Source organism: Pseudorca crassidens, chromosome 3 (genome assembly GCF_039906515.1).
Source record: "Pseudorca crassidens isolate mPseCra1 chromosome 3, mPseCra1.hap1, whole genome shotgun sequence".
NCBI lineage: Eukaryota > Metazoa > Chordata > Mammalia > Artiodactyla > Delphinidae > Pseudorca > Pseudorca crassidens.
This window is the reverse complement of record NC_090298.1, coordinates 134,932,157-134,948,163: the sequence shown is the minus strand read 5'-3', so window position 1 is coordinate 134,948,163 and position 16,007 is coordinate 134,932,157. Positions and strand designations below refer to the sequence as shown.

Genomic DNA, 16,007 nt, shown 5'->3' with positions numbered 1-16,007 from the left:
ATAAAACGTCCCTTTTCATATCTACTAACTTTTTTGTTTGTTTTAAAGTCTATTTTTTCTGGTATTAGCATAGCCACTTCAGCAATGCTTACGGTTGCTATTTGCATGATATATATTTTTTCATCCTTTTACTTTGTACACATTAGACTTTTGAATCCAAGCAGTGTCTCCTATGGAAAACATTTTTTAATACCCAGTTCGACAATATCTGCCTTTTGATTGTACTGATTAATTCATTTACATTTAGTTTTTATTATTGATATGGTAGGATTTATATATGTCTATCATTTTACCTTTGGTTTTCTACATGTCTCATGTTTTTGCTTTTTTGTTATTGTTGTTGTTCCTCCATTTTCCTTTTACAGTAAGTAGATATTTTCTACTGTAACATGTAATTCCTTTAATGATTTTTAACCACATTGTCTGACTAATGGCTGCACTAGGGCTTATGTAATACATCTCAGAATCTCTTCAGATTTTTACTAGGTTCATTCCAGATAGAAACAGAAACTGTACTTTTATAGAGCTGTATGCTTTCCCCTCTTTTTTGTTTTTATTACATTTATATATGTTACATACTTAACAACATATTATTATAATAATTACTTCTCACAAGCTTATTTTTTCAAAGAGCTTAGAGAAGAAAGTTGAGCAAATAAATATTTTTGATTTTGTCGGGTTAATCTATTTACCATTTCTGGTTCTCTTCCTTTCTTCCTGCGGATTCAGCTTATGATCTACTGTCATTTTTATCCTAACACAGCTTTGTTCTCACTGCTTTCATTGTGCCATATCATTAAATATATGATATTTTTTTATGTTATATAGAGAACAGTCCAAACATAGTCATATTGTTTAGGCACTTACTTTTTAAATTAGTTAAGAGAAGGAAGGAGAAGAAATTTGAAATTACAGTATCTTTTATAATTCCCTACACAACTGCTCTAGTCAGCATTCTTTGTTTCATTTTTATGGCTTGAGTTACTGTCTGCTATCATTTGAAGAACTTCCAGTAGTATTGCTTGTGAAGCCCATCTGCTAACAATGAACTCACTCAGTTTCTTTTTCTCTTTCTGAGTTATGGTGAAGTATTGACGATAAGTTGTGGAGTGGTAGGAAAAACTAAAATGCGATGTGCTGAATGATGTATGTTTCACTGAAGTGTCTTGGTCAAATTCTAATGATTTATGATAGAAATCACATAAAGCAAGCATCACAATTCTCCAGGAATGTTCTGTAGAATGCTAATGTTAATGATGAATATGTGGTCCCAAATCTTTCACTTGTATTGAGCTTATCTCATTAATTCTTCTCCCAACAATGCCATAACTAGAGTTGAGTTCTAAAGTGTACCTTCCTCTTTTCCAATAGAAATGGTCCCACAATTTCAGAAAGTTCTCAAAGGTGAAAAAGTGCACACGGCATTTATCACGTTTGCAAATGCCAATGAAAATGCTAAGGTAACACTGTCCAAAATGCAATATTCTTCTGTGAGGGCACCCAACTTTAAACAAATACACATATTCTAAATACACCTTAGATCTGTGACATGTTTTGGCCAATGAAGTGTGAGCAGACATGATGGCCTTCAATGAGCAGCAGAGGCCTTAAATGGGCTTGTGCACTTGGGCTCACCTCTTATGTTTCAGTGAACTTTGTGAGAAGGCAGGGCCTGGGAGCTGCGGCCTCACAGTTGGGCTCCAGAGGAAGATGTGTGTTACAGACCTCAAACTGACCCAAAACACGAAGCAAAACCAGCCATCTAGAGGTCTAAAAGAGAGCCACTGCAGCTTGCCAATAGGTCCAAGAAAAATAAATTCTTGTTTATGGAACTGAGTTTTGGGACGATTTGTTCCAAAGCATTATCACAGCAAGAGCTGACTAACACAACGTCCTCCAAATCATTGTTATGTAAATGGCTGCCACCATGCCTACAAGTAAGGCAATTGTGTACTCAAATTGTGAGAGTTCTTGAACTCTTGGTGCCTCTCCAACACAATGTACATGGCTAAATTTCCACAAATAAGTTCACTAATATACCACAAAGATCTCCCTAAGCTGTTATTAAATGTAATGCAAAGTTCTTTCTTTTCATTTTCTGCTTCTACATAGTTAAAATGCTTTTTATCAATGTAAAATGGCTCTTACCTTTTGGCTTCTGTCGTGAGAGTCTTTTGAACTCTGAAACACTGTAGGATATCACCTATAAATGCAATCTAAAACATACAACAATTGAACGAATATAACAAAAAAGAAGGAGAGTCACCGATATAGAGAACAAACTAATGGTTGCCAGTGCGGAGGGGGAGGAGGGAGCAATACAGGGGCGGGGAAGTGAGAGATGTAAACTACTGGGTGTATGACAGGCTCAAGGATGTACTGTACAACACAGGGAATATAGCCAATACTTGGTAATAACTGTAAATGTAAAGCAACCTTTAAAAAGGATATAAAATTTTTTTAAAAAGAAATCATACTTAAAATTCGAAACAATTTAAATGTCCATCAACAGGAAAATGCACATATAAATTATTGTATATCCTTACATGGGAATCCTATGTAGTGAGGAAAGTACATGAACTAGACAGATCTTTACGTGTCAGCATGGATGAACCTAGCAAAGATAACACTAAATAAAGCAAGTAACAAGAGAAAACAAAATAGAATATGATATGCAGTTTAAGAATACTTAAACATGTAGCCTACATAGAAAGACATCCATGCCACTGATGGAGACCAAGTTCAGAAGAGTGGTTACCCAGGGTCAGCTGGGGAGTGGCTGTGTTTGGGAAAGTGGTCACACCAGAGACTCTTCAACAGGAATGGTAATGTTTCACTTCACATCCTGGCTGGAGGACGGAGGAGTGTCTGCGATGTTATAATGTGAGCACGCTGCATGTAAAAGCCATTGCTGACCACATCTAGGGGAACTGATGCGTGGGAGCTGGTAGTGGGTGGAGGCATCCAGAAGGTGGTGGTAGAAGAGGAACGTTGTACACGTAACGCCTAAGGCCTGACCAGAGGACGACCACTGCTCTAGAAACTGGACACAAATCCAACTTCTACGGCCAATCTTAGAAGACAAACTGAGGCATATTTACAATTTTAACACTTTATGTGCGCAAAAATAGATTCCATTCACGCACCACAAAGCGGAAGAGGTGAGGAGCACTCCAGCCACAGGAGCTGCAGAGATGTTTATTTTAAAAGGGCAGAAGCAAAGCAAGGAAACGAGTGATTTGCTATGGCTTTAACGCCTAGTTGGTGGTTTGTGACTGGGTGTCCTCAGCGGTGTTCGTCACCCTGAGGCGCCGACAGGCTTAGATTTGGGTTGGTTTAAGTAGGCGGCCGCATCGCTAGAGCCACCGCAGGCTAACGGCCTCCTTGCAGGGTTAATTTACTAACACCAATTGTCTGAGTCCTTCCTCTTACTCAGTCACTTCACTTCCTACGCCTCACTTTCTCTTCTCTAAAGTGGATATTCACTAGTAAATTCTCTGTGGAGGTGTCAGTACAAAACAAAGGGATTATTAGGAACCACGATCATGTCCTGAATGCACGGAACACGTCACCGTTTGCCAACCACCGTGTCAAGTCAGCAGAAACGACAGAAATTAAGAGCTCTCCGCAGAAATTCACACACCCGTGCACCAGGTAAGGAACCACAGGCAGACGTCCACTCAGCCTTTCCTGTGTCCCTCACGGAGTTCACGCTCTCTCCTGGGCGGGGCGAGCACAGACACTTAGCGGGAGTTTAACTACTTTTAAAATGCGCTGATACAACCATGTCTCACTTTTGTTTGGATCAGTCAGCAAACGCTTTTTGGAAACCCCAAATTCTCCACACCTCCTACCTTTCGCGCTGCCGTAGTCTCAAAGCTGCCGACACCGCTCCTCAGGCCGCGTCCACAAGGGAGGGGGGTCTGCGTGCTGCTCCTCAGGCCGCGTCGTCAAGGGAGGCGGGTCTGCGTGCGGACGCACGGCGAGCGCGCGGAAGTCCTCGAGCCCCGCCCCCACGGGCCCGCCCGGAGGCTTAAACCGCAACTGCGCGGCTCGGGAGGGCGTTGATGCCCGCGCCAACACCAGGCCGCGCGTGCGCTCCGGAGCGCGGCATGGAGGACCCGGCCTAGCTTGGGCCCGTGGCCCTATGTCTTCGGGCCGCAGCCGCCGGGCGGTGGGCGCCCGAGGGGCCGGGAGGCGAGCCGGGACCCACAGGAGGGTGTGGGCATCCTGTCTGCAGCCAGCGTCCCCGAGGCCGCGCTCAGGCCATGAACACTCGGTGAAGCTGCGCCCGGACAGCGCGGCCGACTCCTTCTCGCGCTCTGAGGACCAGTGCGCGCTGCAGGACTCGGTGCCTCTGCCCTCCGTGCGGGCTTCCCTGAGGGAGGGCCTGCTGGACTTAACGCCGACCACCTCCGCGGGGTAGACTGGGCGCCGCTCCTGAGCACCCTCTGCCCCTGATCTGTATCCATAGCTTCTTCCAGCCACGGCTTGTCGAGACAGGTTTGTACTTCCCGCTTCCAGGGGCCCTCGTGTGGGCGGTGAGAAGCGAGGTTTTAAATGGTTAAAGGTGGAGGGTGGGCACTAGAACCGGTGCCCAGTGCCCGGGTGTGCCTGCACTAGATGGGGCGTGCGGCCTAGGACTCCTGCCAGCTCGGTGACCCCGGCCGAGTGCCTTAAGGCTTCAAGGTCTCAGTGTTCTCATCTGTAGCATGGGCTTCACAGGACCCAGCCTCTGTGGCGGTTACAAGGATGCACTGTGTTAATGCTTCTAGACTCTACAAAGTAGAACACTTAGCACAGTTTGGAGCATCGTTAATTGTTGCACAAATGTTACCTGGTCTGTGGAGTGACTTTGCCTGGTACACACCAAAGCGATTAGGAAATGGATATATCCCAGCTTCATTTCCTTTCCATTCAAACAGGGCTCAGGAAAAAAAAATTTTTTTCAATAGGTGTATCATATATAGTGGAAAGAGCAGCGGTGTGAAGGCAGCTTAGGGTTTGAATTCCAGGGCTGATGCTCTCTGTGGCCTGGACAGGTTTCTTTTGCACTACAATCCCCACACTTGTAAAATGACATTAAAAACCAGTCTTTCTGTGGGTTCTTAGAATTAATTAAGCAGGTTATGTGTGTAAAGTATCCTGGCACTTGAATGAGTTGTCAGAACCAAGGGCTGCTGGAGACGATGCTTCTGCCCTAGGTAATCTTGCCTTCTACTGGGCAGCAAGTAAACACAAGCACAGGAGTCAGTGCTCTGGAAGGAGTGAGTTCTGCTGCTACAGAGCACAGAATCTCTTTTTTCTTTGATTTAATTTTTATTCTATATTGGAGGATAGTTGATTTACAATATTGTGTTAGTTTCAGGTGTACAGTAAAGTGATTCAGTTATACATATATCCATTCCTTTTCAGATTCTTTTCCCGTACAGTTTGTTACAGGATATGGAGTAGAGGTCCCTGTGCTATGCAGTAGGTCCTTGTTGATTATTTTATATATAGTCGTGTGTATATGTTAATGCCAAACTCCTAATGTATCCCTCCCCGCCATCTTTCCCCTTTGCAGAGCACAGAAACTTGGAAGGGCAAGTTCAGGGTAGGATTCTTGCAGGAAGGGCCATCCTTTCTAAGGATGTGTAGAAGCTCCTGGGGTGGCAGGAGAGAGCAGTGTGTGTTGAAGTTTGAGAAATGTAGGAAAATATGGCAAAACTAATGTACAGGGCTGGAACTCAGGGTTTGGGAAAGAAATGAGAGTCGATACTGAAAACTTAGTGGGGCCCAACAGAAAGGCGCCTTGTTTGTCCTGTCAGAAGTTTGGATGTTTATCCTGAAGGCTGCGGGAAACACCAAAGAACAGTGACATGGAATTCTGGTTTAGAGGCTCACTTGGACCTCCATGTGGAAGGCAGTTGATTGGGTGCAGGGTGAATTGTAATCTAAGGGTCCCACTTAAGTTATAAAAGGTGGGACCGGGTTTTGCAGATCTGAGAGAGAATGGGTGAGGCCTGGTGAGCAGTTAGAAAAGGGAGGGCAGCAAGCGTGGGTGACAGTTCACAGCTGCATCTTTTTGAGAGATACAGAGCACAGTAGAAAGGGATTGGGGGTGGCGAGAGGATCTTCCTTCATCTTCAGTGCTTTAGAGGGGCCTGGTAGACAGGTCTGGGCCCAAGGTACAGATGTGGGCTTTTGGGAGGACAGGTGTTTGAAGGCATGGTAGAGACTTAGGTTATCCACAAGAATATCCAAAGAATCATAGGTCTGAGAGTTTTTTTAAGTGGGTATATTTGAGGATGTTTATAAGCTGAGAGAAAGTAGCCAACAGAGGAAGGGTGTAAAGATCTAGGAGAGGAAGTGATTGTTCATTTGTTTTTGAAAAGCTGAACACTTGTCGTGTGCCTGGCCCGTTTCTAGGATCTGGGGTTCACACCATCTGTTATCTTTTCTGCAAGGACAGTTCAATTCATGCCCCGGTGAACAGAAGTCAGATTATTCTTTGCATCCCATTCAGGTGTAAGAAGTGTTTTGTACCTCTGAAGGGAAGCAAGCTCTATCCTTTGGTCACCTGCTGATGATAATAGCATTGGCTGAGACCTGACCATTTACAACGAAGGCACTTCTGTAGGTAATAAGTTCCAGGAGGGCCCGAACTGAGTATGTCTGTTTCAGCATTTAGCATGGTCTAGCATCTGAGAGGCCGGTACATTATTGGCATATAGTAGACTTAAAAATGAATATTTGTGGATTGTCTGAATGAGTGGATGTGTGTGATTCATATCCTATTTGCAGGTCCTATGCCCTGCAATGGATTTTCAGTGTCAGGTTGTGAAAGTATTTATGACGGGGATTGGCATTGTTCCCTATCTAATGGATAAAGATTACACATGAAAGGACTTTACACTGACATCCCAAAAGCCTCATAGGAATTACTTAACAAAAAAATAAAATTGGATTCTGTATAATTTCTAATTTGTAAGCTGGCCAGAACACTGGTATTTCAGCCAGTCCTCTGGTAGTTCCGATGACGTCCCCATGATCACCCAGGCATAATCAGAATGGCTTTAGGATTTGAGAGCCAAAATGTTCCTCAGTATTTACTGCTTTGCTAGTCCATTTAAGAAAATGGACTATTGAAAAAATAGCTTCAGACACAATATGGCATTTTATGATTTAGCATGAAATCTGAGAAATATAGAGGTTATCTGAAGCCTGCAATGGTAACGTTCCCTCTGCTATTGAAGTTATTGTCTTTAAACAAAGATTCTACATCACTAATGCTATATATATATATTTTATGATATTCAGGTTAATTTCCAGTTCTAAGGAAGTAATTGGTTGGTTGGTATGAGAGATGGTGTGGCTTCCAAAAGTGAAAAGTATTATTTTGTTGTAATTTCCGGCTACCTAAGGATGGGAGAGGCCCAGGACACTGCAGTCAGTATATTATGTGAAGCAGGTTATATTGTGGTTTATTTATGAACTTTTACATGTTTATTTTCTTCTTTGCGGTAGGCGGGCCTCTCACTGTTGCGGCCTCTCCCGTTGAGGAGCACAGGCTCCGGACGCGCAGGCTCAGCGGCCATGGCTCACGGGCCTAGCCACTCCGCGGCATGTGGGATCTTCCCGGGCCGGGGCACGAACCCGTGTCCCCTGCATCGGCAGGCAGACTCTCAACCACTGCGCCACAAGGGAAGCCCACATGTTTATTTTCTATGCAAGTTTGTGTGCTCCTTTTTGAGTTTTGGTAGATAAGTGTTTTGTAACTTTGGAATACTTGGAGTTATATACATATATATATATATATGAAACTTATATATATATATATATATGAAACTTATATATATATATATGAAACTTATATATATATATATGAAACTTATATATATATATATATATATATATTTTAATGTAGTAGTTAAAGCCGTGGAGCGTGTACTAGTCTACCTAGGTTCAAATTCTGGCTTTACCCTATGACTTCCCTGTGGCTTCCTCTGCTCACCTATTAAAAAGGAGGATAATAAGACTGCTGTGGTGAGTTACGTACTAAGTGCTATTTAAGCATTTGCTATAATGATTATGTATACTCGAAGGCAAGGAACTTGCCTCTTGATCGTCTCTGTATTCCTAGTGCTTAAGAATTCCTAGTGCTTTCCTAGTGCATTGTCTTAGGATAGAGATAGCTCAGTATAGTTCTTCTCACTATAAAGTACTGTTACGTTGAAAGTCTTTGCTTGTGTACTCATAATCTATGACATATCTGCTGAGGACAAGGAAAGGAATAGTTTTAAAACTGCAATGGATAACAAAAGATTGTATGATGTAATGCCTTTATTATGTAATTATAAAACTAACAAATGATCGTGGTAGAAAATTTGAAAAACTAGACAAAAGAGAGGTCAACAAAATTTGGAGTAACTTTCAGAGTGTAGAGTTGTCCATGAATATTAGTGCTTTCATATTTTCCAGGACTTTAAGTAGACTCTGCTTCTTAAGAGTCTATTCATGATATTTTACTTTAATGATGTTTTCATCATGGGGACACACACACACAGAAATCTGTCAAAAAAAAAAAGGCATGTAAATCACTGATGTTTCAGATAGCCACATGAAATAAAGTGAGAAAGGTCAACAAGCTGAAAGAATGTGGAGTAGCATCTCCTTAATTGCTTACATAACTCTGATAATTACCTGTTTGTGGATAAAGTTATTAATGGGGAATCTAATTCAAGAAAAATGTATGAACTGCAAGCCTTCTGGAAGCCAAGTATTTCTTTCCACAAAAGGTTACTTTCCACGGCCATTCTTCCTTATTACCAGACAGGGAAAGAGTATTGTATGGCAAAGGATCTTCCTGAAGGAGGGTGCTTCCCACACTGATTGTCATAAATGACTTCGGAATTACTGTTGCTGTATTACCAAAATCTTAAACTAGGATATTTTTGACAAATGTGGTCCTTAGTTAATTTTTAGAGCTACAAACTGTCAGATGGCTCTGAAATGACAATTGTCTGGCTGTTCTTCAGGGTGATCACAATACGGTAATGACCTTGAGGTATCACTAAAAAGCAGGAAGGTGTGAGTCTTCTTTTGGTGCCAGAGTGAAATGCGAGTTGGAGTTGGAGTTGGAAAAGAGGCCCACAACCAAGTGATAGAGAAGGAAATGTGAGGTCATTGGTGAAAAACCAGGTTGAAGTTAAGGTGAAGAGGCATGAGGAAATGGTCAACTGTTACAGTATTACAAAGATCATCAAGACGCATATCCATGAATGTGGTTTGTATTGCAATCTGCTGAAAAAGAGACAAATATCCTGGCCTGGCCTTCATGGAGATTATATTTTATTGATTCTGATAATAGATTATTGTTGAAAAGGGCCTCCTATAAATTATAACCATGCAAAGGCAGCAAGATAATTTTTTTTTCTTTATGTATGTGTTTCTCATTCCTACTCACTTCTCTCTTAGGGGAAGAGAAAATCACACACACAAAAAATGTCAAGTCTCAGCTATTCCTTTTCAAAATAATTTTTTTCCAAATTCCAGTGGAGGCAATAGGTTAACTGTTAAGATTTGTAAGGCTCAGAAAGCTAGATTTTTACAAAGTGTAGCGAAATTTTATTACATAAATAATAGCTTTGGAAAGAATATATGATGATGCAAATTTGGCAAAAGCTGGCTTTTCTTCTGTGAATGACTTCACTGTGTTGGGAGAAGAGGCAGAGAAGAAATCAAAGTAATTAAACATGGGGTGAGTTTTCCTGATAGGGGACTCTAGTGCTTTAAAATAGACTAGATAATCCTAGAGATAATCTGAGGGTAGAACAGACCAATGCCTCATTTCCAATCTGGTACCCTGGAAGAAAACAGTGTATTTTCTTTGAGGTCTTGAGAGGTTTTTCTTCTGCTTTGTTTTGGTTTTCGTTCATTTTGTAATCAACCTTATTAAGGTATCATTTACATACAATAAAATGCAGACATTTTCAGTCAAGGGTTCAGTGACTTTTAATTAATGTATACATTTGTTTAACTACCACCCCCATAGATAACAATTCTAAAACCCTAGAAAGTTTCCTCCCAGGCTTTTGCAAAAGTATCCCCATCTCCCACCCCAAGGCCACCACGGATCTGTTTTTTATCTTTAGAGATGACTTTTGCCGAGTTTACAATTTCATGTAAGTTGAATAATACAGTGGGTGCTCTTCTGATCTGGCTTCACTTGCTCAGCATATGGTTTTTGAGATTCATTCATGTTGGGATGTTTTAAACCAGGACTTTAGCCTGGGTGGCTGATGTTGTCTGAAGGCACCTATAGGTACATCTGAGTCTCTGGCATTGTCACTGTCTGTTCTTGGCTCCGTATTTTCATCTTTACTAAGAAGCACAAGGTTGAAGTAAGGAAGATCACTGTCAGTATAATGGAGGTGAAGTGGGTTCTGTTATATAATATTCTCAGCATAAATTGACCTGCTTGGAATCATTGTGTTGGTAATCGACAAGGATACTCTTCCTCCAAAAACCTTGATACTATAAAACTTCTAAAGGACGCTGTCCTAGGACTCTTTTAGTTTTCATTTTTTGGGAAACATTTCTGGAAAAATCAAATGCTCACAACCTGAAAGAAGCAATTATTCACCTGAAGGCTGACTCTGCTAAAGTTGAGTTGTCCGACCTTTACATGCTGATAGAACCCAAATAGCCTTGCAAAACAATGCTCTCTTATTGGATATAAGCATATAGATTGTTTAAGGTGGACGTGTATATGCATTAAAGTGAAGAAACAAAGAATCTTTGAGTTTCCCGTGCTGGTTTTTTTTATTTTTTCATTTAAGTTTCTATAGCATATGCTAATAGTTCAGGGAAACCTCAGTTTAGTTTTAGGTCCACTCTACATAAATGTTGAAGTACTCCATACCCACCTTTTTTCTACCTTCCTTCTTTTCTTGCATCTTTCCTTTCTAACTTCTTATAATCCATTATACTTAATCCTGCATTTGCTGAGGTGGCAATTAGTGTAGGAAAATTGAAAGCACTGTGAAATTTTGCTGTTCAGAACGCATGTTGACCAAATTCTATATTGAGAAAAGGTCTGAATTTACCCAGAGTAACCCTTTCTCAGCGTCTTTGAATAAAGGCCATAGAAAGTGGGCTATATATAATATCCTGACAGGTATGTAGAACTCATAGCAATTGCCCTAAAGAGCTTACCTAGCGTAGATGCATATGAATGCATTTAATGATTGTTTTATTGGCAGCAGTGCCAACATACACAGTCTGTTTTGTTTTATATCATTCTCGTTACCTGCTGTTTACCACTGTATAATGGTAATGGCGTGGTTTCTATGGCTTGTGAATTTCACGGCCAAATAATATGTAATTTATTGCACACTTCAGTGTAGAAGATGGAGACTCCATAACTTTTCGTGTGCTCTTTGCCCCTTTGGAATGTATTACGCTGAGATCAGGCAATGTTATAAATTTATTTGAAATGTGCATGATAGCTAAACATCAATTAGGACTGATGGGCAATATTTCTTCTTCCAGCAAGATAACAGTTTTTAAAGACGAAGCCATTGAAGGTGGAGTTACTGAACATGGGACTCAGTTCACTGGGATCCTTCTTAGAAAAATAAAGGACAACTTGAATTGGATTTGTGTGGCTTATTCAAGTAGTAACTAATCAGCTACATCTTGGTGAACTTAATTTGTCACAGTCGTTTGGTATTTTATTAACTCTCTTCCCCTTCTTCCCCCGACTCTCACGAGAACGGATCATGAGTATCTTAAAACATACTAAGTCGTCTTCCATCCCTGTTAATCTAACTACAGAAGCACACTTTCCTTATCAAATGCAACTTACTGTCTTTTAGAGTGGCTGGGGTTTTAATTCTCTACAAAATTAAAACCAGCAAAGAGAAACATTTTCAAGGAGCCACACATTGTAGAGCTTTAGAAATAAGACTTTAGAATTAAGGGCAACTATATCAATTTATAGCTAAAGCACCTGAGGCCTAAAGTAGGAAGGTAACCATCAAGGTCAGGGAAGGGGTTGAAGATCAGGTTTCAAGCTGAGAAAGAGTCTACAGGGACTCAATCTGAGCAGGTCAAAAACTGAAAGGAGATCACAAATGTTCTGGGAAGGCTGGCATCTGGCCTCCAGTGTGGGATTCAGATGGGGAGTGGGTCCTGGGGGAAATGAGCTTCTGCAGTAGGCAGAGAAGTCCACCTCCTCTCCGGAAAGTGCCACTGACATCAGGGAGTTGAGGGGAAACAGCAATGAATTCCAGTCCACCTGAGAAAGCAGGCCAATCTAATTAACTCTGAATTTAGGCTTATTTCAGATACTTCTTGAGAAAGAACTTGGACAAGAGCAAGTCCCACGCAGCCTCTTTTAAATCCATGCCCAGTATTTTCTGGTGGAGCTGCTTAAACCCTCCAAGTGACTCCAGTATTTTAATTTCACTCTGTATTTAATTCCGACAGTTCTATGATTGATTATTTAATGGGCAAATAAGTAGGGTCACAAAAGAGTGTGAATGTATTTTACAGGATGAGGATGGGCCGAGTGGAGCAGTCTGGAATAGGACACCAATAAAAAGGGATCTTGGTAAAGAAGAACGTCTATTAGAAATGGAGAGGAATTCCCAAGGGAATTAGTGCCTGACACCACGCCCTTCTCTCTGCATGTTTAGAAGCTAGTTTCTAATTTTATTTTCATAGGAGATGTCCCTGTGATGAATTGTCTTTTACCTCCACACTATTTATCACATGGACATATTGTGAAGTTTGTGTGAGAGAAAGCAAGTATTAGAATTTGTCTTGCAAGCAGCTATAAGCACTGCCTGGAACAGTCTAGGATAGAAGGAAAAGGAAAGGAAGGTGGAAACAAAGGAGAAAGACAGCTAATGATGCTGGAGTCTCTCGCTAGGATTTGTGGTATCTCGTTTTGAAACTAAGTACAGAAAGTCAGAACTTGACTGATTGTTTCTTGATCACGGTTTGTTTTCAGTTTTGCTTTTTTCTTGCTCTCTCATCAGTTATTCCAGCCAGTGCCACGTCATTTTCAGTTTCAGTAAGCATGCCTGTCTTGTTTCCATTTGCATTATTCATGCAAACGTTGATTGAACTGATGACCCCGAGTTATCACGGAAACATTAGATACACCAGTGGTTACATTTCTTAATTTTAGAAAAAAATTACCGAGTGAAGGTTAAAATAACTCCTCTTCAATTTGTCATTTAAAAAAGCTTCTCCTAACATACAATACCTCATTGCCTAACAATGCCAGATAAATGAAGAATTCTTATGTATTCATGAATGCAGGCTAGTCTGTATATTTTTTGGCAGGTATGACCGTTACCGAGGGTAATGGCCTTGTTTGCTGGCCATGTCCTGTCTCCTAGAAAGTTGTACTTTGTTTTCTTTCAGTTGGTGCATTGGATATCAGAGGTGAATTTATAAAACTATACTTCCCTTTACAGTTACTTTGTTTTGTTTTGTTTTATTTTACTTGAAGTATAGTTGATTGACAATGTTGTGTTTCAGGTGTACCGCCAAGAGATTCAGATATATGTATTTCTTTTTCAGATCCGTTTCCTTTATAGGTTATTACAAGGTATTGAATATAGTTGCCTGTGCTATACAGCAGGACCTCGTAGTTTATCTACTTTATACATAGTATACACTTACTTTGTGTGATCCACGCTGGTCAGACCACATAATTATCTTCATTTCTGATATAATTTTTTCAGGTCCAACCTCAAATCTTTGATGAGAAGATATTTTAAAATAAGTTTAGCGTGTGTGTGCTCTAAATCCAACAGTAGTTATTAGAGATATGATTTTGCACTAGGTATTCCTCTCTTTTTTGTTCTTGGCCAACCAATTGAAAATTAGTTTTTATTTTCTGGTTGGTTTGCTAGATGTTTATGACTATAATAAAAGTGTTAAATTTTCTCTCCTATCTTAAAGCACAATCTGAATTAACAATGGATATTGTGCTATACGTAGGGGCTGTGATATAAATATAGTTTCTAATTTCAAAAACATATAGCCCAGAAGGGAACACAGACACATATGCAGCAATTATGGCAACTGCATCTGTTTACTAAGTGAAATAGTACTGAGATGGATAAAGTGCTAGCAAGCCTTGAACAGCCAAATCAGCTTCAAAAACAGATGCGCAGTTCTTTAAAAATATTTTTAACATTTTTCTAGCTACATGTAGAATATAACTTAGCATAAAAACGGTATGGGTTTGAGGATATGGGGAGGGGGAGGGTTAAGCTGTGACAAAGTGAGAGAGTGGCATGGACATATATACACTACCAAACGTAAAATAGATAGCTAGTGGGAAGCAGCCGCTTAGCACAGGGAGATCAGCTCGGTGCTTTGTGACCACCTGGATGGGTGGGATAGGGAGGGTGGGAGGGAGACAAAAGAGGGAGGGGTTATAGGGATGTATGTATATGTATAGCTGATTCACTTTATTATATAGCAGAAACTAACACACCATTGTAAAGCAATTATACTCCAATAAGGACGTTAAAAATAAATAAATAAGTAAAAGAAGGCTGACTCATCCAATTAAAAAAAAATAAAAGAAATTCTCTTGTCCTGGATTCAAGAGAAGGGATGAAGTAAAAGGATGAGGAAGAACAAGAAGAGGAAATGTGAGCGTGGAGAGGGTAGGAGGAAGAACAGAAGGCAAATAAGTGTATGTGCTTCCCTTGCCATCCCTGACTTTTTTTTTTTTTTTTTTTGGCGCTTCAGGAAAACCCAAAACCCAGAGGAGAGCACAGAGGTGCTCACCACTGCATGTGAACAAAAAGGTGGAGAGAAGAGAATGGTGGTAATCTGGGCAGGCAACTGGAGGATGACCTGAGTGCATCTCGCCAGGGAACGGTCCCCGTTCCATAGAACCCCTGAAGATGCCAGGCTCTTATGTTTAGATGGGGGGCCAAAGGCATCTGTGGGGTCACCACATACATCACTCCTGGAGGTGTTGTTCACATTGTGTTCTTTGTAAAGAGTGTCCCTGGTGAGGTTCAACATCTCCCTCTGCAGGACCCAGCCTTGCCCTCCCAACCCGCCGAGGTCAGCAGGCAACATCCCCAGGTGTGGTGAGATATCTGGAGTAGCCCTGGTACCCCCCAGTTCAGGCGTCCTGGGGAAAGGGTGAGGAGGACAGAGGCACCGGGGCTTCTTCTCACGCAAGCAGACAGCTCACCTGGCCCAGCGCTGCTGCATCCCTGTGGGCACGTGGTAGCCCTGGCATGCGGTAGGGGACACAGCAGGATCCACACCTGGCTGGGATTTGCCCACCCCCTGGGGACCCCGCAGCCTCTGTGGAGCCCCACTGAAGGGCCTGGGTCACCTCATGGCACCATTTCTCTTTACCATAGATGTGTAAAAATTGAATACAACACACACACAAAATGAAGGTAATTCAAAGCAATGCTAATTTAGGATGAGTTAAAGGGCCAGGTTTCCAAATTAATTATGACCTTAAAATTAGATAACAAATACATCTGGTTTTATTACACGCTGAAAAACAGTGTCTTCTACAAACTTTTCATGTTGGGATACAGCAAAGCTATAGAATTTATGATTCTATGACCGCAGCATCAGGATATTTTAAAATTAAAAAGCACAGGCAAGTTTGGCTGGGGTGTTAAAGAAAGAAAAATGATTATTAGGGGAAAAGGGAACATTGCAGTTCTCTGCCCACTTCCACTGTGCTGGTCTCATGATGGGCCGTGTTGCGTGTGGGCTGGAGGGACAGGGTCACTACTCCCACCTGTGTCATCAGACCTCCCACTCCTCACAGCGCCCAGGTGGGAGGGACCCACACTTTTCACCCTGGAGCCCCAGAGCCTCCCCTTTCCTCTGCATCACTTTCACTGTTCAGGGGACCAGTCACTTGAACGCCGCCCGGCCAAATGCCCAGGTTAAATCGCCCCTGTAGGACAGGTCTCTCTGCTACCAGAACACACTTGGCAAAGAGCAGCAAACAG

The 16,007-nt window shown here is 41.6% G+C and overlaps 1 pseudogene; it reads left to right on the top strand.

Annotated features, from left to right (window-relative positions):
* Positions 1–16,007, top strand: part of LOC137221958 (UDP-N-acetylglucosamine--peptide N-acetylglucosaminyltransferase 110 kDa subunit pseudogene) — a 210,379-nt pseudogene that overhangs the window by 191,676 nt on the left and 2,696 nt on the right.